Raw genomic sequence first — 26,197 nt, 5'->3', positions numbered from 1 at the left:
CAGGAACAGACACATTCTTTGCATCATAACATAATCCACCACCCCCCCAACACACACACATGCGGTCTAATGGCCTTATATAACAGCGTTAAGCATTCAGAAAAGACCCATATCACAGCAATGAAAAACACAGATGAGAAGAATTTCACAATGTATTTGTTACTATGGTACTGGTTATGGTACTACTGTGAACCAATAGGTAGTGTTTAGTATTTTGTTTTTCTCCTTAGAGAGTTTTTTACAGTAATTCTTATAGTTGGGAAATGTAAGTAAGACAATGATCAACCAATAGTCACATAAAGTAGAGGATTAACTTCAGTATTTTTTCAATATCCATATGTTAGTTTTTGTAGTCATTTCTTAAGCAGTGCCAAGAATTAACATTGGTGTCATTACAATTTTTCAACCTTAGTTTCAGTGTTCCAAAATAATTAAAGCTATTCCTATCATTAGATTCTCACCCAACTTCTTTCAAAATGAAATGAAACCATGCAACATTTACCTTTCTGTGTCTGATTTATTTCACTTAGCATTATGGTCTCAAGGTGCATGCATTTTTCTACAAATGACACAAATGCATCCTGTTTATGGCTGAGTAGTATTTTATTGTGTATACATATCACTTTTTCTTTACCACAAAGTATAAATAATTTAAAAGGCAAAATAAATGATAGATGATAGGAAACAGGAAGATAGACTTTGTGGAGATGGGATTGGGATCTAGGTTTGTGCGGGGACATGAGGGCAGGGGAAGGAAAAAAACGTTTTAAGACACAACATGTATGTATACAAAATCCTCATGGTGAAAATATTCATAATGTATTACAAACATGTACTAATAAAAATGATTAAGCAAGATGTAACCCAGAATAAGGGCTTCTTCCCATAAGTGACAGAAAATAGAATAACTTTGTATGAGACAGGAGTGCTTTTCTCTGAAACTTCTCCCTATCCCCAGGAGGGAATATTTTCAAAACTGCATCAACAGTCCATATCTAGATTCAGAGGTTATCTGTGCCCACACTTGGTTGTATCAAGAGGTTATTACCTAAAATACAAAAGAGTTGTTAGCAGGGACAAAATGATGCTATTACCCTTGGAGTAAGTAGTCAATGTATTTTCTTTTAATTTTTAATTTACTTCATTTTATTTATTGTTTGGAACTCAAATGCAAATGTTTGAGTTCATTGTAATATTCAGGCCATGTTATATTTTCATCAAAGCCTGCTGTGTGACATCTCTCTTTTCACCTGTATTTTTTTATTTACCACATTTTATCTTCATCCAATGTTATTTCTGGCTGAGCACATGATTGCTGGATTTGATATTGTTTCTGTGCCTATTTAGTGATTAGAAATAAGCTATTTGTATTTTTCAAAGCCAAAATGCATTTGGGATTCTTACTAATTAGTTTATTGCAAAATCACCATTACAGACTTTTTTACTTAGCCTCATTAATCTTACAGTTGTATCTAATTTCTCCCATGCCCCAAATCCCACTCTCACAGATATCAACATAGTTACTCATTTGCTTTGTACCACAGAATAAAAACAGCAATTTCAGAATAATATTACCAATACTGAGACCAGTAACAGTTATTGAAAACCATTTTTTGCAGTTTTATTTTTCCCAGTAGTGGTATGCAAATAATCATAGTAAGTCACTTGAAATAGTTTTTCTTTATTCTATAGTGTGGTTATGTCACCAATTGGAAATAATTTGGTTTTATTTGTTTTGTTTTACTTAGAATTTTAGGGCTTGCCTCTAAAATTTTATAATATATATTATGCATTATATTATATATTATATATATTAATTATATATTATGTATTACATTATACATTAAATATATTTATTATATATTTTATAATTACATAAAATGTTGACATGGCTTCAAAGCCAAATCTAAAAAGCGAGATATATTTAAAAATAACTGTATCCAAAGGGGAAGGGGAAAGGAAAGAAGAGAAAGGAATATGAGAAAAGGAAAAAGCAGAAACAAAGTCTTTGTAAATAAGGAAGGGTGAAGGGGATGAAGGGAGGGCAGGAGAATGAGGGAAAAAATAAGAACCAAGATATATCATATAAAAGTATAAATTCCCAACTATGAATGTCATCATATTATATACCTAAAAGGTACCAATAAACTTAATGAATAAAAAATAACCGCCTCTATTATTCTATTCCACTGTTCTACTCCCTCTCCCTGTATTTTCAACTTTTATTTTAAGCTAAGGTTCATCTGTCATTGTAGTTTTAACATACACAAATACATGTGGGTATGTTTGCATCCGCATTTCTTAGATAAATGGTAGCCTACCATAATACACTTCTTTGATTTTTAAATACTTAATAGTCCTTCATATAATCTTGATGTCTAGGTACTCAATTCCATAATCTTTCTCCTCCCTATTGCCTTACTGTATTTATTCCATATAATTTATCATATTGTAATAGTCTACATTATTTATTATTGCTTTCTGTCTCTTCTTGCTAGCATTTAAGCTCCATAAAGACTATCATTATTATTACTTTTATGTCATGTTACTGTATTTGAGATATCAAAAATATATCTAGTATATAATAAAACAATACATATTTTCTTAAAGAATCATTCAATATTTACAATCTTGTTTAATGCCATGGTATGTAATTCTTCCTCTTCCTCTCTCTTTCTCCTCTACATAACCTTACATTTGTTGCCAGAGTCTAGTGTTGATATTAGTTTTGTATTTCTTCTCTGACTTTAATTTTTAGGTGACATAATTGCTTATCAAATCCACGCACAAGTTTTACTACTCTCAACACCAATTCATTCTTCTATTTATGACTTTCTTCCTGTTTCCTTTCTTTCAACTTCTCAAATAATCTATCCTGTACAGTTAGTAACATACCCCAAACTTTTTCTAAAGGTTTTCCCACCTCAGAAGTTACCTTGTGTGTATAAAACACATTATTCATGACCATATCATTGAAGCACTGGATGTTGACTTCCAATTTTCAGCACTCAAGTATTTTGTGTTTCCTCTTGTCTCCCAAATGCCCACTGTAAAACTTTACTTTTTGTGTTATTCACTGGAATCTAGTGGTATTGTTGTATTTCAGCCTTCACAGTGAATGGAATAAATGGACCCTTAAAGGACTAAAAGAATAAATTATTTCCAGATTCTTAACTCTCTCTCCAAGTGGAACTTGGAATCAGAGATACCATAGTCTGGTACTTTTAGATCTTTAAGAACTTGACAGCAGAGATGGGATTCCAGATTTGGTGGTCTCAGATTCTTCTGATCAACCCCTAGTTCATGTTTCATGAGTTGATTGGAATGGAATCGGAATTAACTTTTCTCTGAAAGAAAGTATTATTATAGCTTCTCATAATCCTCCCTATAAAGCCGTCATTTTTTACAAATATTGTTGGCCACAGAAACACAAGTTGCACTGCCTCAAAATAAATGTAGCACAATAAAAATAAATATCTGTCTTGTTCTTTACAGAGACTGTTACTGGCTTTCTTCCACTCACACTGGCATGGTACTGGCTGCTAATATATATATGGTCTTCTCTTTTTCTGCTTGTTTCCTTGCTTCCTGGAAAGACATAAACATCTATCTTCATAACCACTAAGGAGTAACACTGTCAGTGTAATCCTAAATGAGTATCCAGTTGTAACACCTGTTTCCCTAATTCTTCTCACCCTACTTCTACCCCTTTAGATAAGAAACACACAAAATCTGTGCATGTACTACTGATTAAAAACTGCTTTCCCATTTGGGAACAATCTGTTTCTATAGATGCTCAAATTAGCCTTGGTGACTATATTCTTTATGTTAATCCTACTCATAGGGTTATTCCACACTTGTGTGAAACTGGGAATATGGTTCCAGGCTATTAGATGGGTAACACGCTCTGCAGTCAAAATTTCTGGATTCAAGTCATAACTATGAAACTCACTAGTCTTATGACATCAGGTAGGTTACTGACCCTCATGATTTCTTTTTTTCTTTTGCTTTACTTCCACTTCTTTTTAATACCAAGGATTAGCCTAGGGCCCTCACAATGAGCTACATAAAGAGGGAAATCCTTGCAATCCTCCTGCCTCACCCTCCCAGAGTCCTGGGGTTATAAGCATATGACACCATGCCAGGCTTCTTTTCTCTGTGAATCAATTTAGAGGAATGGTTGTAGTGATTAGACATGTTATTCTCTGTGAAGATACAACAGATTCTGGTATACGTGTAAGATTCTTTGTTAATACCAAATCTGAGGTAGATATAAGCCAGTGTCCTAGAAATAAGGAAATCATTGTGTATATTGTTCCTCTGGTTCTTACTCTCCCCATACCTCCTGGAAACTTGAAAATTTTCTCCTTATTTCAGCCCTAGGGAACTAGAAATGCTAAGTGAACCAGCAAAGACCAAGAAGGAGCCAAATTTGTTTGTAGTATTAGGTTATAAAAGATATGAGTTCACAATATAAGAAAAGTTGTCCAACGGTCATTGATAACCTTGAAACACAGTAAAAATATTTTATATTGAAGAAAAACACATATGATTGTGTTGCTTAGCTATTTTTTACATATGAAAGTGAAGTTAATATTTTTAACAATATTAATATGGCAGAGGGAGAGATCTTCTGTGGCTTCACTGGTGACAAAATCTTCTTTGCACTTAGGCTATTACATAGAAAGAAGTGATCCCAAGGCACTAAAAGGATTTTTTCCTTAGAGGACAATTATCTACTATATAGATCGTAATGACTGGATGGAGAATTTAACTAAAGAAATAGCTTTAAAAATTCAAAAAGATGTACAAACTTCATTCTCTAAACTCCTGCCTCATTAAACTATATCGTATACGCTTTGTGAAAAATCCTCATTAAATTGCATTCATATCCTTTGAATATGAAAACAATGTACAAAGAACTTTTAAAAAAAGACTTCTTTTGTTGTAAAAATATCATGTAGGTAATCATAAATGGCAGCAAGTCAAGCAAAGAGAGTGTAAAATGAACCAATATCAAATCACCTTGAAGGGAGTGATGTCAGCATTTGGTAGACATGGTCTCAGGCAGCCTACATGTCCAAGGACAAGGATAAAAATAAGATAAAGAAGAAAGACAAAGGGTAGAAACATAAGGTTAAATTGTGACACAATTTTTACAGGAGATATCAAGCTATTTCTCTCATATTTGGAAGAAGAAATTGTCATAAAACTAAAACTTTGCTTCAATTTTAGATAATGTTTCTTTACCAACAATGTAATATCTTCTAAAACATCAACCTAGAAACATTCAATTAACATGAAAATATTGAAGCCACTAAAAGCTGATTCTCTATTTAGATGGGTTAGAAAGCTTCACTCTTGCCCTCAGAATGCCTCTATTTCTGAGCATTTTGTATGGATTCAGATCCTTCTGTATGCTCCATGTTGCTATGTAGCAGTTTTATTAGCTTTAATAATGACTTATGCTGTCTTCTCACAGTTGTGACACACCTGGGACTTAATACCATGTTTCTGTATACTTTTGAGATGCTTTTACCAAAGCATTTCCAGCATCCCCTTTAGCTTCAGTGCTCTATTGTCAGCTTTACTTCTTTATTCACGTAATTTTGTTTTTGTAGTGTGTTCTTTATATCCAAGGCTTCTGCTCCCTTTTTAGACTATTGTTCTTATTTAAGACATACTGATATGTCCAAATCATGTGTTTGCACATAGTTGTGAGAATCTGTATTCACTGGAATGTGTTCTGTAGTTTTAGATGCAACCATGTGTTTCCTGTTAAAGCAAAGTATTTGATACTTCTAGGTGAAAAGGTATTATAAAAAGCCACCTGCTTCACAAGTAAAAGGTCCAGAGTTCAATACCCAGTACCAAAAAAAAAAAAAAGCAAATGGCAGAAAAGCACTAGGAGTCATGGATTTACTAGACAAAAACAGTATCACTTCAATAATTGTCAGAAACAGGTATTACATTAAAAAGGTCTCCTTGAAGATCATCTGCCATATACAGTTTCACTGATAATATCTCTCAGAAAGTGCTGCCCCCAGTGCGTCTCAGATTTTGACAATTCTTTTGTGGTTATTTGTTCTGGTCTTTTATTGTCATTTACCCATTTCAGGGTTTTAACGACCACATTTTCTATGGAAAATGAATTTCCTCTTAATAGATAGAGGACAGGTTAGATGACCTATAATTTGGGGGCCTAGCAATAGGCCAAATAAAATACATTTTAGAGGCATCTGAACTTTTAAAGGCAACATGTAACATGACAGGGAAATAATCTATCCCTTTTCTATTTATCTACTGCTATTTCCCCTTTCTCTCAATCAAAATAGTTTCATTTTAAAGTTATTTTCTGAAAAGGAACTCATAGAATTTATATGTCAAATTAGAAGTTTCTATTGACAAAATTGGCAAACAATACATTATAGGATTGGCATGAAAATCCAACTCCTTACTCCAAATATGATTTTTGGATTCCTAAATATTTATATTAAGATATACATAGACACAGTTCTCATCTGGGACCCAGTGTTGGAACAAATGATAAAAATACAAGGATGTCTATGGAAGGTGTCAAGGTGAAACACAGACATAATCTCCTAGGAACTCCAGGAGGAAAAACCTACTGTTATCTCAAAGAAACAAAAAAAGGCTTCACCAAAGGCTGGGCAAATGGAGAGACAGGGACAGAATCAAAGACATAGATGAAGGCATCTACAACAGATGTAATATCCTCCTCCTGGAATGTCCTTTCTAATCATAGCTGCAACCTGTTAAGGTCTTGAAGGAGCACCAATCACACAAATGTGAGTGGTTTTACAAATCTCTTTTTCTTTTTACAAGTCTTAAAGGTAATAAGTCATACAGAATTGAATTGTAGTTGATATTACATTTTTCCCAGGTGACTGATGTAGGGAAGATCTAGATGAACCGTGTACTAAATGTGTGGAACAGGTGAGTTTATGTTCTGAGTGCCTCTAGTCACTTCACATACTTGACTACAGTCTAGACACTAAGGTTGTTTTCCAGCCACTTTGTGTGCCAACCCACTCCTCAGATTCCCTGTGTCCAAAAACTTTGGTCAATACCCTAACTCTTCTGCAGTTTTGTTATGTTCCAATGCTAGTTTTTAAGTTTCTGTGACTATTCAGTTGTATTCCTAGTGTCAGAAACTGAAGCATCAATAAATGGTTATTAAAAAAATGAAAGATTAATAGCGTACTCATATGGTAATCACAAGAGTAATCACCACGTCCTTTGTATAGAAAAGGTCTCAGAAACAAAGAGAGGTTTAATGATTTGCTTAGTATTATGAGGTCAAGCCTTCTATTCTTTGTGCTCATTTTATAAGGAGACATTGCTTTTATTCAAGTAGTCAGGAGTAGGCTTTGAACAATGTTTAACAGTAAGGACTCCATTATTATCACAATTTCCATACTTTTCTTTTATTTCTTCTATTCTCTAGCCACTTCTTTGAATCAATTTTAATTTTTTTATTATAGCAAAAATGCAATTCAATTTCATACATATACAGAGTAATTTTATTTCATATGTATATAACAAATATAATTGTAATTTGTATTTATACAACTATAAGACCATCTTGAGCACGCCCTACTGAGGTCGTGAGCTGTGTGGAACACGCCAAATCAGCCTGCTGCAGACAGGCAGGTCTGAAAGGGAAGGCCTACATTTTTCAACCTATCAAACAAAAGTCCTTGGCTCTATGCTCATCAAAAAGTATTTTGGTGTGGACAGTTATAATCCCAGCACTGGGTAGTCTGAGACAGGACTGAGTTCATGGACACCCTGAACTAATACAGAGACTCTATCTCAGAAAAAAAAAAAGAAAAATGGTATTTTGGTTATATTCCCTGCTTGAACCAAGCCTTATATGGACTAAGCCAATCATTATCTATCCAGGATTTACACTTAATGAGGTAGACAGTAAGAAGGAAAACAAATAGGTTAATAACTCTTCCTAGTTCATCTGTGCCTTGAATTATTTTATCTTTGATAGTTCTCTATCCCAGGAAACCCCACAATCTGGGGAAACCTCTGAGTCCCAGGTAAATCAAAATATTTATTCATCATATAATCAGCAGTATAGAGAAGAAAATCACCTCGCCCCTAAACCCATGCTCAGGTCTTGCTATTAGGAAGCTGATTTAAGTAAATGACCATGTCTCCATCCACTTTTTCACAATGCGCATCATTTCCCCGTGGGAATCATTTTTTTCTATTGCAAAATACCAGGTCTACAAAGGATTTTTTTAAATGTATTTCTTTCTCTTAAATGACAAATACATATTCCTCATGTTTTCTAATATTTGACAAAGGATTCTGGTCTATCAATGGAGCCAGTGCTCTTCAATTCTCATCCTCAGCACATGAGGTTTTTTAGAGGGTACTGTGTACCCTTCACAGCTTCAGAGATGCTTTCTGGAAACTGCCCCAGCCTTTCTGAACATTGAGAGCTAGAAGGATCTTTCCCTGAAGATGATCTGCTACTGCCTGGAATAAAGAAGGCCCTTAATTACAATTTTATTAGAGCATAGTGTTTTATTATTCTTTAGCATCAAATATAGTAAATAATACCCTGGTTAATTTCTTAAGTCCTTTCAGTTTTACTTTGTACTGTTTGCGTATATTATATTAGTTCCCCTGATGAACTTATGAAACAGCAAGTTTTACAACAATCTTTGTCTCTTTTATTTTGTGTTTGTTTTCAATGTCCAACTAGTGTCAAAACAACTAATAACATCAGTGAAAATATTAAGCTCTTTGATCATCATCATTTGACATACACAAGGATAATTTGGTACATTTTATGTATTTCAAGGATGTGTATAGACTCTCTAGAAATTATTGTTATAAAGAGATATTTTGGCACCTTGCTCAAGTATTTTAAATTCACTAGCTTGGAAGGGTGGATTTTATCTGTTTTAAACAAAGATCCAAACAATAACTGATCATCAAAATCACCTGTAATGCATTCAGTATCTTAGTTACTTTTCTCATTGCTGAGAACATGTTCAACACCTGAAGTTAAAGGAGAAAAGGTTTATTTCAGCTCACAGTTTGTAGAGGTTTCAGTTCATAATTGGCTGGCTCCAAGACAAGGTGGCATGGCAGAGGGACATCACAGAGGAGAAACAGATTATGGCAGGCAGAAGGGAGGAAGGCAGTAAAGCAGGAAAGCAGCAAGCAACAAGCAATAAAAGCAGCTGTCTTTCTGTCCTTTATATTCTATCCAGGCTACCTGCCCTTAGGACAGTTAGTACTCTCACCCAGTGTGGGGCACTCTTAATCCTTGCATCATACGGTGAATCAATCCCAGCATCACATCCTCTAGATCCAGGCACCTCCATAAAACTTCATCTGTCATGCACGAGGCTTTGAGGGGTTATCTAGATACAAGCCATAATGTTCAGTAAAGAGGATACCAGCCCTTAGCCTCCAGAGGTTTCTAAAATGTGCGGATGAGTCAAGAGAATCTGAAAGCAGACTGGTGAAATATCACCATAGTTGAAGCTTGAATTAATTTTTTTCAGGTAAACAAAGAGAATGGGCAACAAAAGGCAATTAGTTGGCTGCCTGCAGATTTTCCACAGGAAATGTCAGAGAGCACAAATAGCCAAAAATACATTGCAATAGTGGGCTTTTGAATATAACAGCTAAACTATTATTAGTGAATGTTAATACGATGAATATCATGGCAACTTCTTTTGCATTACATTTTTGTCAGAGCTGATTATTCATTTCTCCCCAAAGCCCAGAGTCATTGGAAGTAAATCCTATTATAGCACAGTGTTCATTTTCCCCCTGGTGTATATTGACAAAGGACATTTTCTGGTCAAGAATCCACTCAGTAGCTTTGATATATCCACACAGGAAATGGCTGTGACCTTTGCAACCCATAAGGTTATGTATGTTGACAGGCGGCAAACAGCCAATCCCTCTAACCACATGGCACAAACGACCGCACATTGTTCTCCTGAGGCGAGTTGTTACTCATGGCATTTAATCACATTCAGCAGGTCTGCACTCCAAAGTCATTCAGAATATGAGGAAGGAAGCAGAAAAGCTATGCTGCTGCTTCAATGGAAATCCTCTGCAAGGAGCACCGTTCATAGCTGGCTGGTTATTTAATGGGTATAAAACCACTTCCAGAAATGTTCTTCCTTTCTCTCTCTGTTATCTTCACTGTCTCCAGCTCCAGTCCCCAAAATTAATTTTGATTTGTTACAAATGACAGGGCTTGATACCTTCTCTGCTCCACATTATGTAGAGGAAAGACAGAATAGCCCCTGACTTAAGGAAGCTTATGTTCTAGTTAGAGGATTTGCACTAATGAATGGTGGCTGTAGCCTCGGATCCCTGTGGCTCCTTTATGGACCAATGCTGTCTTTGTTTTTGCCATGTCAGGAACAAAGCCTAATGAGGGGTTGCTTTACTTGTTATATGAATCCCCACTATTTATCAGTTTCTCCTCTATCTTCTCTGTTCTTTCTTTCTCTCCCTTAACCTACCTTATATTTCAGGAACAATATGAATTCTTTTTTTCCTGATCAAGGCAAGTCAGCTAGACATGAATGCCATCAAATTTCACTCTCTTCTCTAAATTACTTAGCAATTAAAAAATACAGTATTCTCCCTCAGGGGAAAGCAAATGAACAAATTTTCTCTGTCTACTATTTCTGAAACAGCATTGGCAGACATAAAAGAGAGAATATAATTAAATACTAAGGTGTGCAGTGTAACAAAAGTCAAATGTAGGTGTTAAGACATTGAAGATTAGAGACAGCTGGATATTTAAAGGCCTGATGAGGTGACCTTCCAATTCAATCCCAGAGCATTTGTGATTCAAGAAATTAAGGCTTATGCTTATTATATTATATTATATTATAACTGTTAGTTAAATTCACTCTCTCCATTAAGCTATAAGCTTATTGAGCTAGACAGACTACATATATTGTGCCAACAAAAATCTTAAGTAGTATGTCTAGTTTCAGGGTTACTCCTGACCCTTACTTATTCAGAATGCAATAAAATATGTTAGTTTCTCATCTTACAGCAGAATTGTTTTCTTTCATTTACATTTTTCCTACCCTATTCTATTTATTTCTTTCTCAGTCCATTTTCACTCCATCAAACAGGGAATTTTAGATGGCTTAGGCCTATTTGATCAATGAAAACATTTGAAAAACTCATAAAGATCCATTTGGGAGTTAAAATATAGACCCTCTTTGAGTTATTAAAGCATTAGAAGCAAAATCCAAGCCTTAATGTACAGTAATTATTACCAAATCAATTTCAGTAATCACAGTAGAGTTACAATATTATAAAGTGAAGAGCCAAGTAAATTGGACTTCAGAGTACAGCTCAAACCACACGTCATAAATAGCAGTTTAAGAGTTTGTTTATAAGACTGTTGTATTTACCAGCAGAGGTAGAATTAAGCCTGAAATATGTGTGTTGCACAAATCTCTCTGGTAGTGACCATCCTTCTTGTTTTAGTCACCTGCAAAGACAGGTAGATCTTCATTCAAAGTTCAGTTTGGATATTAACGTGATAATACTACAAACACAAACCAAGAGACTCTACGTCCTGAGGCTTTCTGGAAAGAATACAGTAGGTCTCCTCAGATCAAAAAAACACTTGAGAAACCAGGGAATGGTGAGGCTTTGTATCTTTGTGGTGATCAAAGTTGGGCTCCAGATAAAGTTTTCCATACATAGGCAAGAGTTCAGGCGTTTTGAAATTTCAACTAACATCAAGCACCAAAGGAGGAAACACCTAAGCTTTCTTAACTGTTTGTCCACATTATTTTTTAGGGAGTGAGAACAAAGAGGAGGGAGACAGGGGAAATGATAGAGTGATGCTTAAACATAAAAAGTTTAAAGCAATAAACATTAAAAATGCAGTCAAACTCTTCATTCTACTTCCATAATTGGGTTAGTTTAATTTGCCTCAGTATGGATTAAAGAAGCACAATGAATTTTTTTTTAAATGAGAAAGACATACCTACTTCTTTCCAGGTAAACAGATATAATACATTATTAGTATGTGATGTTACAATGATGCATACACCAATGTACTTAGTCATTAAGATCAATTTTCTGTAACTTTGGACTGAACAAATACTGATCACATTCCCATGGACACAGATTAGAAACAGAACAGTTATTGTTAACTATCTAGTGAGACTTGAAGGGAAACCTACTGGGGAAATCCAGATAGTATCTCCACTCCAAGAAAAAAAACAAGAGAGATGTTTTATTGCTTTCTCTGGTAGTTGCCAAGCCTAAAAGTGTTACCTAAAACTTCTGAAGTCAAAATAGAGTAACCTGACTGACATATCTCTTATAGAAAAACACACTGGGCTAGAAAATACTAAAGTACAAACCAATCATGATGCACTCAATCATACTTTTAAATGAAGAAGATGTTACTATGGCCATGTGTAGAATGTTAGCTATGGAGATGAAAAGATTTGGGTTTCAGCTACTGGCCTAACATTCACCTTTAATATGACCTTGAGTGAATAACTTAGATATTTTGACCAGTGTTTTCCTCATCTCTAAATAGTGAATAAAAATACTCCCTGGACATGTTTTCTAAAACCATTGTGGAAATCAAGAGTTATTATTTTACCTTATGACTTACATAACTTGTTAATTAACATATTTAATGAGAACATTCCATAATCAAATATAGTGCTAGGAGCTCAGAGATGATTTGTGAATAAAGTAGATAAAAACCCTTTACTTCATTTTTTTTTATTGTGCAAGTGGTACAAGTCTTGAATAAATACAAATATATACCTTTGTATTTAGATTCCATTTTACTCACCATAGATTAGTACCAAGCATATAGAAAGAATTATTTTAGGGATAGGGATTTAAAAACAAAGAAAATGCAGTTCCTGTTAAGCAATTTTCCATTTATATTATGTATAGTTTAAGAATTTTTTAACAATAAGAAACTAAATGATGAATGAACATAAGACTAAGCAATGAAGACATTTAATTAATACAATACAAAGCCTTTATCTAAGTTTAATAATGTCTACAAAACCATAGTTCTCTTCTTTAGAAACACCCACTGTAAAGAAAACTGGGAAAGCATGTATCTGGCATAAGAAGAATAGGGGCAATGTTGTTAGCGTAGGCAAATTGTGATTCATCATTTAGGATTGAGAAAATTGCTGCTGCAAATTAAATTGGCCATAAGAACACAGAAATGACGGACAAGCAGCCAAGAAAGAGCACTTTTCACAATATTAGTGTCTGTTCTCTGGTATTATTAAAAGCAAAATAACATCTTAATTTATATATTTATTTCTTTTTGAGAAAATAATGCTTATAATATATAGCTTCTAGCCTGAACTTTCATGTTTATGTATCTGTGAATTCTGCGTTTATATATTTTGCTATTTTTCTTTTTATTTGAATATATTTGTGATACACAACAATTACATTCCTCTTGGGGAATCAGTACATATGCACATCACACCTTAATGATTCTGATTTTCCCTTTGCCTCACAGCCCTCCTCTCTCCCCTCATCCCCAGATTCCTTCTCATCTCTTCAAAGTCTACCTCCCTGCTATAAAGAAGGATTTGTAGGGAAAAGGATGCATCTTGAGATTATAATGCTAAATGAGATAAATCAGACACAGAAGATTAAATATTGGATCATTTCTGTTAATGAGAAACCCAAAATATAAATAAAGAGCAAAACAAAAGCAATGATCAGATTTTTTTCTCTAAGTGGGTTTAACCTAAAGTTGTAGAGAAATTCAGTGTACAATCACTCTGGATTTGATACCTTTTTACCTTTAGGTATAATAACACAGGGTCTTCAAAGTCCTCTCCATGGTGACGGTGGCTGAAGTAACTGCAACGTAGTGACTCCTCCTCTCAATTCCTATACTGCACCTTATAGATGATCACAGAAAAGGAAATGGTGTAGAATGCAATCTAGATCCATCCTAACATGACACCAAAAACATAACCATTTCTTTATAGTTTTCTATGAAATGTTTTACATTTTATTATGTGCAAAACATTTATATGAGATAAAATAGAAAACACGTTTCTTTGTTCATAAATGAACTCTCTGAAGCAGAGGCCTCTGAGTGTCTTTTCCAAAAACATATATCACCATCAGTAAGATGCTATATTATGTTTCAGGATGAAAAATATTTGGTAGCACTACAAGCTTACAACTACATTTGATCAGCCTGGAAGTTGTGATTCAAGAACATGAGATGATAAGAATTCTTCAGAACTGAGAAACAGCCATATGATGCATTACGATGCCTGCATTAAAAAGAAGCCTAACGAAATGTTGAAACAGCAAGGGCAAAATTTGTGAAAAAGTTAGGGTTAGGGTTAAGGTTAGAAAATAGGAAATACAGGCATATATACTATAGAAATACAACTACGCAAGTGCATATACTTTAAACAGATATCAAACACTAGAAATATAATCACAAAAATATTAAGAGAAAATCTCTGAATAGAATTATGGAGAGCTCTAGTTTTTGTTTTCTTTTCTAATGTTTCTATACTAAAATTAAATTATACAACCAACTTTTATAAAACATAAATAGAATAAAAATTAAGTAAGTTTCATCATATTTGCCATTTCTATTTATTGCTTCATTTCATCTTTATATATTAAAAGTAGGCCTCTCACTCTTTAGAAAACTTCTGGAATGCAATATAATGACATTCATCATTGGAAATTTGCACCTTTACATGATCTCTCTTGGTTCTTATTTTTCACCCTTGCCCAGCCCTCCCTTCAACCCCTCCAGTCCTCCCTATTTACAAAGATTTTGTTCCTATTTTTCCATTTTCTCATATTAATCCCATTCCCTTCTATCCTTTTCCCTAGCCCTCCCACTTCCTTCCCCTTTGCCCCTTTTCTTCCTATTTCACATTACCTATTATACATTTAGTCCTTATTTACACTTTCAGTTTCTTACTCCAGAGAAACTATTCGGTATGACTAGAATGAATAATTGATAATGCAAAATAGGAAGAAAAGGTCCAAAGGGGTAAGGGTAGTGGGAATGGCAAGGGAAAGGAAAGAAGGGAAAGGAAAAAATGATGAGAAATGGAAAAAATGGAAATAAAGTCTTTGTAAATAGGGAAGGGTGGAGGGGGTGAAGGGAGGGCTAGGAATGGGGAAAAAATAAGAACCAAGATGCATCATGTAAAGGTACAAGTCCCAATGAGAAATGTAAATGTGTTGTATACCTACAATGTACCAATAAAAGAATTTGAGTAAAAAAAAAGAAAGAAAACTTCTGGAATAAGAAATGTATGACCTTGCTTTGTTTATACTTTACCTGAAAAATAATAGCTGCAGACCTCTCCTTGTTTCCCTATTCCCTCAGAATTCAGTAGACTTGTTAAAGGTTTTAAACTAGTCAACAAAATATATTCATTGACCAAGGAAACTGGCGGTGTTTCTACTCAGAAAATATCAGGAGACATGATGCATTTGCAAGTAATTTCCCAGGGCATGGTAATTTTCCTTGATTTGAAATTGCTACTCCTGAAAATAAAATAAAATTATGCTCTACATAAAGTGACATACAATTCCTCCTAAAAAAGAGGGGGAGGAAGAGGGAGAGAGAGACAGACAAAAAGGGAGAGGGAGGGGAGGAGGTTAAGAGAGAGAAAGCACTCATACTTTGGAAATTTAAAAGTATCATTCCTTAAAATATCATAGTTGTTAATAAAGAAGAACCTGTCATTAACATTTTCTCTGAATAATCTTTATATAATAATCAATTTAGTAGTCACATTTTTTCTAGGTTTTATTATAAAATAGTCTTGCAAAATATTTTTTATTTTGATCTTCAGGAAGCACGTGGATTTTCTTATAAGAATAGGAAGTAAAATAAAGCACAGTAATAGTTTCATATATATGCAAACAAGCCAAGTGGCTATTATGGAGAGAGGTGTAAGCAATGACCTTCATTCTCACAATAGATTGGCTGAGCTAGCACTGCTCCCTTCAAGGCCTTTACCTATATGATTCTTATGAATCACTTTAATTTGGAACAAGTGGGTGGCACCTGTTTTCTTCATTTTACACATAGCAAAATCCTACAGAAGAGCATCAAAGACTGGATAGCTTTTCCAGTGTCAAATAAAAGTCAATAACAAAGCCTAAAGATGTGTAAAGGGGCCGAGATTTTTGTACCTAGATATATTCAGATTTTGGAGGTACCTTCCACAACCAATGGCTTTAAAAAAAAATGTATTTCCTAATATACACATAATTCATATTTAAATGATTATACTTCTGCAAGCTGCCAAGATAATATAATTAGTGAATATAGTTAGTGTTACCAATTCATTGGAGAAAATGGCAGTTTCCTGGATAAACATCTAAAAGGAGAACCTTGCAAGATGTCACGCTATATTTAATGACGGGATGTGAAAATATATTGTACACTAAGCAGAAAGAAAACCATTTTGCTTTTGGTTTCTTATTGGGTTTTGTACCATTAACAGGATCATAGGCTATGCATTCTTGAGGTTTACCTTGCAGCATTTTAGACTGCTATTTCAGAGTTCTGAAGATTTAAGGAAAGTAAAGCCTTATATCAAAGGTTATGTCCTTAAAACACTATTCCAGACATATTGATTAATTTCACTTTATTTGAACTAAGGTAAATGGAAGAAAAATTGCATCACATTTAAACTGGCAAAAAAAGAACAAGTTATAAGTTTTAAATTCACTATAGAAATCAATCTTTGAAATTTTAGCAATTAGTGTCAAAATTTACCTAGGTGCCTCAAATAGACAGCATCTCCAACATCTATATCCCTGTTTGCTGGAACACTGGTTCTATTACCCTAGTGCTTTTTCTTTGATTCCATAGATTTCAGAATTACATTAGCAAATAGCACAGCATGACTATTTGCCTACAAAGAACTCTAAATATTTTACATTTTTCTTAAAATATTGTATCTACATATAAAAACTATCAACCATACCCACTATCTTAGGTTGAGCTTATCTGTTTCCCACTGTTGTGACATGGGCATAATTTTCCATCCAAATCAAATCTGCCATCTCAGACTCAACAATACAAATAGCATATACACGCTTTTTAACCCTTGTTTCATGAAACATTTATTGTGAGAATTGCTTTTAACCCTTTTGCCATTTAAATGTAGAGTGTAGAGCTTAGATTTTATGATTTCATTATTTAATAGTTGTTTCATTTCAAAATTTTCTATTATATATTGAGACACAAAACATTTCAAAAACTTTCTATTCTATATGGAAATGCAACCCACTAATACCAAATGGTTCCACCTTCTCACCCCTGCCACCAAATAACCTCAGAAATCAAAATGAACAGAAATTTCCCTAAAATTCCTTTATTCCATGGCATTCACCAACATAAGGATGCTGTTCACTATGATTGTTCATGTTTGTGCTTCCAGAAATTTCCACTTAACTTAAACAGTGAAAACTAGCTTCCCATAAAGATAAAATAAAAGAATTTTATATTTTTCTCATCAAAGTTACATTTTTTGGTAAAATTGTTTATATATTGAAAGCAAGGAAATTTATTTGGCAAATTTTTGGTTCTTAGGAGGAATTTTATTGTTTATCTCCTAAGACTCAAATACATTATGGTTTCTGCCTTTTGGGAACTATCAGATAAAACACAAAACTAAATGAAAGTAAGACTTTTTTTCCTTTTTTGCAAAACTACTTAGTGGAGTCAAACTAGATTAAAAATAACAAGGTAGGGAAGATTCCAGCTAAATGGTGAGCTGTTTGATATGATGAATGTGCAACTGATTCCATGTCATTTTACAAAATGACACAGCCCTAAAGAGATTTATTGTTTTCTACACTAAATGATCCATATACAAAAAGCTATCAAATGCTATTGCTACTCATATTCACTAATGATCAGCAAATACTATTTATAAAATATATATGATACTTCTTGGGGGGGTGCTGAGAAAATAGGCAGAGTGAGGATGGGGAGAATTTGGTCAACAAACACAATGTTACAGTTAGATGGAAAAAATAATTTGTAGGTTCTACAGCACAGCAAGATGAACATAATTAACAAGAATGCATTATACAGTATACCTCGCCAGCCACAAGAGGGGATTCTGAATGTACTCACCATAAGAAAGTGATAAAAGTTTATGATGCATTTTTACATATCTCCCTCTCCTCTACAGTCCCACGCCTAAATCACATCATCAACAGGAAGTTGGGTGTTGTCCTCCATCGTTTATTACTGGTCTGGAAGTTAATCATCTGAGAGAAAACATAAAAAATTAGCCCAAGTCAGAGGCAGGAAGAACTAAAGGAAAGCAGTTTTGAAACCTAACCTCCTAAATACTTTAGGAATAAAAGAAGCATATGAAATCTTGGAAGAATTTACTTTTCCAGTATATAAGCCTGCAGATAAATGTCTGTGACCAGCATTTTTATTTTGATATAAGCTATAGTTTTAGATCAACGTGGTCAGTTAATGTTCAGCTGTGCTCAATTACATTGCATCTGAAATAACAGTTAAATATTAAACAAGGATTTTTTTATCCTCCTCCAGTAAAATAGTATCTTGCTAACTCCGTGGACTAAGCATCCATAGTAAACAAATATAGCTTTATAGAGGGAGTAGAGAACTTCTTAAGTGTCTCTTCTTACTCCTCAAACTGCACATTACACATTAGAAATAAGAAAAAAATTCACACCTTCGGAGTTTGAATCATAAGCAGATCACTACAAGAAATGTGTCACATCACTGTCTTCAGGAAGAACTTTAAATTTCTAAGGTAAAATATAGCACTTCTGTCAGTTTCAAATATCTCATATCTGCATGTTAATTTTTCAGAGCTCAAAAGTCTTTGCCAACTCCATGTCACCAATCTTCACAGTTGGACAACTGTCATAGCTGGACATTTTCTATTTACAATCCAGAGGAGTTAGCTGATTTGTAGAAGAGAAGGTCAGGTTTGCTCTCCATTCAGGTATCTAACTGGGGGACCTGGGAAAGAGAAGTCAGGTGCATAGGGTAGAACCCAGCCAATGTTTCATGTTGCTGATGCTTGATGCCATGTCCTCTGCCAGCTGCCTTCCATCCTACTCCAATGCCATGAGAAAAGATAAAAAAAAATTTGTATATATAAGGCCAGGAAAGATCCATCAGTAAAACTGATCATAAGCCTTTTCTTAAAGAGTGTGAAAAGACAAGAAATAACTCATTCCCTGGCAAGGGATAACAGCGGTGTGAACATTAGGTGGCAAAGATAGAACAGCAAACAGGATGGTTTTAATATAGTGAGACTAAGGATAGAATGGTTTGTCTGTCACAGTCTGCACAGGATAAGCTGGCAGATAAATTCACACTGGTTTTCTGAAGACTGGGCTGTGACCTTCCAGTCCCACTGTCCACCATAATTGGGACTAGCACAAACAAACAAACATGCTATATTAGTCTGCCAATGGGCCATGGCTGTACAGGACTAATTGGTATGTGTGTTCATATGTATACACATGTGTTTGTGTGTGTGTTAGGGAATACAATGTCATTGTGATTAAAACAATGGATAAATAATGGAGTTCTCTCTTTACAAGAATGGTGCACATGACCATTTATTTTTTATTGTTTGTTGTGGTTATTGTTGTTTTCTGGTAATGGGGATCCAACTCAGGACCTTGTGCCTGTGAGGCAGGTATGGCGCCATTAAGCTAAATCCCCAGCCCCAAAAGGTTTTTGTTGTTTTGTTTTGTTTTGCTTTGTGGTGGTTTTTTTTCAGTATTGGGGATCAAACTTAGGATCTTGTGCCTGCAAGACAGGCTGCACCCCTGAACGAATTTCAGGGCCCTGATGACCATTTGTTTTAGTTTAAGTGCCAGACATATATATTTCTCATATATATTGGCCATCTTGTTTGACTCAAAGGACATTTTAATAATAATTTTTGCTGTAAATTATAAATCAAATCTTCTTCAAATAGAGTTTATCTTGATGATTGATCATATGTAGAAGTGCTTAAGTCACCAGAGAATACGCTGACTCTAAATCTTGGCCAAAGTTTAGTTAATACATAAATTTGTGTAGATGTTGATATGATGGATTTTATTATAACTGAATAATAGAGATGTACAGGAATAGAATTTCCCAGTTTTGGACAGTCATTCTTCAGCATATAGAATGATCAGCTGAACTACACTTCAAGAAAAAGCAGAATCATCACTGTAAATCACCAAATCCTGATTAAAAATCTAAAAGTAGAATTCATATTGTTAGTGCTCTGGTAATTTTACATTCCAAGACATTTTTATATGTACTGCTTCCATTTAGTTAGGTATAATTTTCACATCAATTCCAAATTAAGGAACTTAGAATCAAAACAGTGAAATATCACTTCTCCCTCAAGGTCATGAAGTTAAAAAATGATAGAACTGGGATATGAACTAAAAAGATACCATGATCAAAATTCTCCAAGTGACTTCAGTGGCTTTTCTAAGTCTGGATAGTAAATAAACCCACTCATCCTCATGCCTCAACTATAATTTCTCCTTTGAATTTCAAACACAAATATTTAATAATTCCTTATACCTTACCAATGTATCACTAATGAAAAAAATCAACCTGGCACAAACTATTCCATCTCCTAAATTCTTTATTCTTTTTCCCCAAGGCTACTTCTATTCTATTCTTCCCCATCTTCCATAAAGCAAAAATTTAATAGATTCAGAAGTCCCAATGTTTACCATTAAATTATCTATAATGGGGAAAAACATAGGCAAAAAAGCCACTAGAGTGGAAATTATAAAGGCTATTGTCTCAGTCAGCTTTATGTACGTATAACAAAGTACCTGTGATAATCAATTTTAAAAGAGGAAAGATTTATTTTGGCTTATAGTTTCAGGGGCTTCAGACCATGGTTGGTCTAGCTCATTGCTTTGGGATCTGTATCAAGGCAATACATTTTGGCAGGAACGTGAGATGGGAAAAGCTTTATGGCACCTTATGGCAGCCAAGAAGCAAAAAGAAAGCAAGAAGAGTGTTCAGGGTCCCCAAATTTCCTTCAGTGACACATTTCCATATTATCAGAAAACTTCCAACTAGACCCCCACACCTTACAAGTTCCACAACCTCCAAATGCACTATGTGCTGAGGACCAAGCCTTTATTACATCAGGCTTTGAGGGACTCTTACCCAAACCATAGCAGTCATGAAGGCATGGCAAATGAAGTGTCACAATATGAACTAATTAAAAGTCTAAATCATATATGTATTATAATTGGAACTAAGTGTGTGCATGCATTTGTGTGTGTATGCACACACAGATTGGGTAAAACTAGAAAGAAATATGTGCAAATTAAAATTTTGGTGAAATTATCTTCACAGCTGAGGGGGGAAAAAGAAAGACATGCAGAATAAGTATATATTTAAGTGTGAAAGTCTTGTAAATATTCCAAGAACAGAATCAGATTTGAGTGTGTTGTTAATTTTTCTTCAAAAATATAAAAGAAGACACTAGATTCCTTTTAGGCTTTATAGCTAAAACTTTAATCTATTTTCAAAATGTTTAAAGTTCTGTACTTCTCTTCTGACAACTTGAAAGTGTGGCAAATAATCACGGAGGATTGTTCTCTGTAATGAGGGTAACCGCAGTAACAAGAAGATAGAAACAGATAAACTGAAGGGGTTCCTTCCAGCCTTTAGAAATGACACCAACCTGTCATTTTCATTAAAAGATTCATCTGCATCTGGCCAATAGGATTAGCTCCTCTATCTACTACTCATTTTTGGGGGGTTGCTCAAGAAGAGACCTGCTTAAAGATGCCACCTTTGACAGGTTTGATGTCTCTTAGTGTGGAATGATAGTATGAGAATAAAATGAAAAACAATTACCAAGAGTTAAAAGTATAGCGCTTAAAACCTTATAGCAGACATGTCACAAATAGAGAATACAACTTCATTAAAACCAAATGTATTCCTTAATGAAGAGGTACAATTCAACTGGGAAGCCATGAAGCCTTTTCTGCAATGGGGTAGGCTTCCATGCCCATGTTCGTGGGGTTAGCATAGCTGAAGTGTTTGTATGGAGCAGGGTGCATGCACACACTTATAATAATATAAGAGGGACTATCATCTAACACATCTAAGTGTTTTCTTATATGATATGTTAGGAAGAACTCAAGAAGGAGCCCTCCTCCAAACATCCTTCCCAAAAAGGAATATTTTCCCTATGATCTGTCATTTAAATTTTTAATAGAATTAACAAAAATAGGATGTTGCTTCAATATTTTTCAATAGCATAAATGTACATTATTTTTGTTATGTATCATGTTCACTGCCATATCTGAAGATTTAGAAGGTAAGTGGAAAAGATAAAATAGGAATTATACATTGAAAGAAACCAGCCTGACTAGGGTACAAAGAGACAGATTCTGGGTCAGGTGGAGGTCCACTTGGCCTAAAGAAAGCAAGCCCCGATGCTATGGACCTCAGCTGGGGAGGGCTGGCCTCTAGAAGCCAGCAACTAGTTGGGACCTTAGCCTTGCAATTGACAAATCCCATGTGCTACCAGTGAGAACGAGCTTGAACACTAATTTTACCCCAAATCCCGACTAGACCTGAGTCTGACCAATGCTTTGATTTCAGCCAAATAACAGCTTGACCAGAGAAACCAATTCCTCTATGCTGGTTTTCTAACTCGCAGATTTGCAAGATGATAAATTACTCTTATTTAAGCCACTATATCTGTTCTAATAGCAACAGAACAATTATGAACCACATGCAACAAGGACCCTTGGTCTCAGACTCTTTGAGGGGATTTTGTAAGATAGTAAGCTCCAGAAAAAAAACTTGAGTTCCTATCTTATTGCTACCACATCTTAATTGTGGGACTTTCAAAGGATTATTAACCATTCTGTCTGTTGTCCATTATCTGTACAATGGTTCTGAAAATTTTAACCATAAGATAACTTACTAGACATAATCATTGGAAAGAGACTAGCACACAGTAGATATATGGTATTCCATTAGAGCTGTCATTAGGTTAAATGCATAAGTACAAAGGAGACATTGAGGCAGAACCTATTTTGAGGCAGGTGGGTAAATAAAACATTTTAGCCACACTGAAGATCAATATACAAATACAGAAAAATGTTAATTATTTCTGAAAGGTGCTATCAGCAGACTATGGCAAAATAAAATGGATGTATGATATGGTTTAGATATAAAATGTCCTCCAAAAGCCTCATGTGTTCAGAGGGGGGTCTCTTGGAGAATTAATCCGTTGATGAGATCATAAATTGAACGCATTATTGAGACTGGCAGAAACAGGAGGTAGGAGGGAGTAAATCAAGGAGGTGTGACTTTGGGGACTAATATCTGGTCCTCAGCACCTTACTCCTAAGCACTTCCTTGCTCTCTCTGCTTCCTCATTGCCATGAAATGAAAAACCTTCCTCTACCTTGACCTTCCACCATGAGGCTTCTGCTTTGGAACCAGCCCACCATGGACTGAAACTTCTGAAGTCACAAGCCAAAATAAGTCTTTCTTTTTATGAATTGTTTTTCTCAGGTATTTGGTCACAGAAACAAGAATCTAACACACTCCACTTCTTTATTTTCTGATCTTTCTTTGATCTGCCAAATGATTTTAGGTTTTATAATGGGATACCAAAGAAAATCTTTTTCTGAGATCTGCTTCATTTGATGTTAATAGACATACTACTGATTTTTGCTTTTCTTCATGTTTTATGGATTATCTTTTCTGTATTTTAACTTATTACTCTTGAGTAGGTTTCTTGTATAAAGTATGTCATTAAGTCTTGCTTTTTCATCTAATAATTTCGTATAACCATTCCATTATGTATACATATATCAGAATATTACTTGACCCTCATAAATATATATATAATATTTTAATTATACATATTTTAAAAGATCATTGGCATTCTTTGTGGTTTGTATAGACTATATTTGAGGAAACATGAATCCCATGTCCACTAATTTGTTAATCTTTGAAAATGAATTAATTTAAGATATACTGTCACTTCTCCCTCGTTCCCGATTCTTTTACTCAGAAATATGAATTTACTTTATGACTTTTACATAAGTTTTAATAATTGTAGATATTTGAATCTGCCAATCCTTTTCTAATATATTATTTGAGGAGTTTTCCATAGCCTCAGATTACTTAAACATTTAGAAAATTTAAAGGCAATTATTCAATTCACCTGAAATGGTATTTTAACAATTAAAATTTCCTCTTTAATATTTTCTAAAGTGGTCATTTATATTAAAAAGCTTTCCCAGGAGACTACCCCAGAACTGACCACCAGCGGTGTCTCAAAAGCCCCTTCTCCAAGAATGTGAAAGTGGTAAGATACTCTTACAAAGTGTTGGATTTATGAGAATATGCAAGAAGACACCACTGGTGGAATCCAGTGTTTGGCCACCAATCAGGACCTATGACAGAAAAATAGTAGCTACCCACATTGTCATGGGTGTGTGACTGGCTGGTGTGCAGGATTTTTGTTCCAGGAAGTTGGAAGACATACAACAACAGCGGTGGGTGTGGCTTTCTTCTCCTACAGATTGCCAGTCACAGTGGCTATGTGCAGGTCCACTGGAAAAGAGTTGAAAAGATGTCAACCAAGCAGAAAGACAGAGTAAGAAATGGACAAATAAGGCAAGATCTGAAATCAATAATGTAATTGAAGAAGTAGCCAAATTTATCAAATAGATTACTGTGGTATCCGCTGGATTTGTGGGAGTCTTTTTGCTCGGCCTACATCGTAAGGACATGAATGATCTATCCTAGAGGATCCAACTGTGAGAAGAGAATTGGCAGTAGGGTGATCTTTCACCAGCACATGCTAGCAGGGTCACCAGAGCAAGGAGAAACAGCTAGCTAGAAAATACTAAATTCACAATTTAGCATTTTTCCATCTGAAACTCAGCAAACCAGTATCTTCTGTAAAACAAACTGTGTGGCAGTTCAACAACATATTCTTGAGCATAACGTGGCTTTCTATCATTTTTTTAAAGAAATTTACATTTATTTACAACTTGCCAATAAGATACCACTATTAGATATGAATATGAAAAAAATAATCTGCTGGATCTATTTCTCAATGAAATATTATCATTTTATTTAAATAGCTTTATAATATAGTAACAACACTTACAAATTTGTCTTATAACTTCAAAATTAGTGCTGACTTTTTAAAAAAGATGTATTTACAATAAACAGAAGAACTGTAATGCTCTTTTGTGTACAGAGTTAGATATGATGGAATTATGAAAGTTACTAAATAGACTTTATTAATGTAATCTAATACCAATCTTTACGTTGTTTTCTCTCTGCATTTGTTCTCTGGGTTATTTAAATAACAGTAATTTTCAAAGAAGGCTCTTTTAAGGAAATACTACAATGTGACTAAAGCTCTTTTTCCTTTTTTGATGTTTGTAGTCTTAAAAATATCTTCTTATAAGTTACCTTCTAATTTTTGTATTTGTTTATCCTGGCAGCCTGGGAAGAACTAATTTTCAGCATACAAATAGTGCAGTGATTGATTAATTTCATTAATCTTGAAGTTTTTTATCTGAAAATCCTAAATTATTATTTTGGACCCCTTCTTATTGTCTGAAGAATTGTGATTTTCTGTATAATCATGAAATTGTAGCTTAAAAAGAATGTCCCCTTCACTGAGTCTGAGATGCATGGCTATTGGGCTTTTAATACCATGGTTGAACACTAGGACAGTTTACTTGTTCTCAGGGCCAACATCAGACTCTGTCAGAGCCTTCTTGCCCTCAAAACTTTTTCCTATTATTAATTTTGTCCATAGAATTCTAGCTTAGAACTGGGAAACAGGGTAGAAGAATGTGAATTGGAGTCTTCAGATTGGAAAGGCACTGCAGATACTGAAATCTTCATTTGATAGGAAGTCCCCATGGTATATTTTGTGTATTATAATCATGTGACATTTCTTGCTTTCAAGATTGGTTACAGGCTATGCATTTTCATTATCATGAGCCTTCTTAAAGTTGAATGTGGTGTCCATCTTTAGTTTCTTCCTTTGTTCTCAGTGCAGCAGAATAATGCTATATAAAACTCAGACTTTTACAATATGAAAAGCTTCACCTTTATGAACAA

At 34.5% G+C, this 26,197-nt stretch overlaps 1 long non-coding RNA gene across 2 annotated transcripts in view; it reads right to left on the bottom strand.

The window, feature by feature from the left end:
- The window catches only part of LOC147827001 (uncharacterized), a 396,363-nt gene that overhangs the window by 16,664 nt on the left and 353,502 nt on the right, over positions 1-26,197 (bottom strand). Inside the window, exons 3-6 of one of the 2 annotated variants that reach the window (XR_015453185.1) lie at positions 18,188-18,324; positions 13,845-13,946; positions 11,448-11,527; positions 1,947-9,413 (exon numbers count right to left, since the gene is read on the bottom strand). This is a non-coding gene — a long non-coding RNA (uncharacterized LOC147827001). Of the gene's footprint in view, positions 1-1,946; positions 9,414-11,447; positions 11,528-13,844; positions 13,947-18,187; positions 18,325-26,197 lie in introns of those variants that run through there. The other variant, XR_015453186.1, reaches the window with a different exon arrangement.

Source organism: Heterocephalus glaber, unplaced genomic scaffold (genome assembly GCF_053883595.1).
Source record: "Heterocephalus glaber isolate CG9 unplaced genomic scaffold, H.glaber_assembly_v1.0 deba00001457, whole genome shotgun sequence".
Lineage (NCBI taxonomy): Eukaryota > Metazoa > Chordata > Mammalia > Rodentia > Bathyergidae > Heterocephalus > Heterocephalus glaber.
The sequence above is the reverse complement of the archived record's forward strand: the minus strand, read 5'-3'. Positions and strand labels throughout refer to the sequence as shown.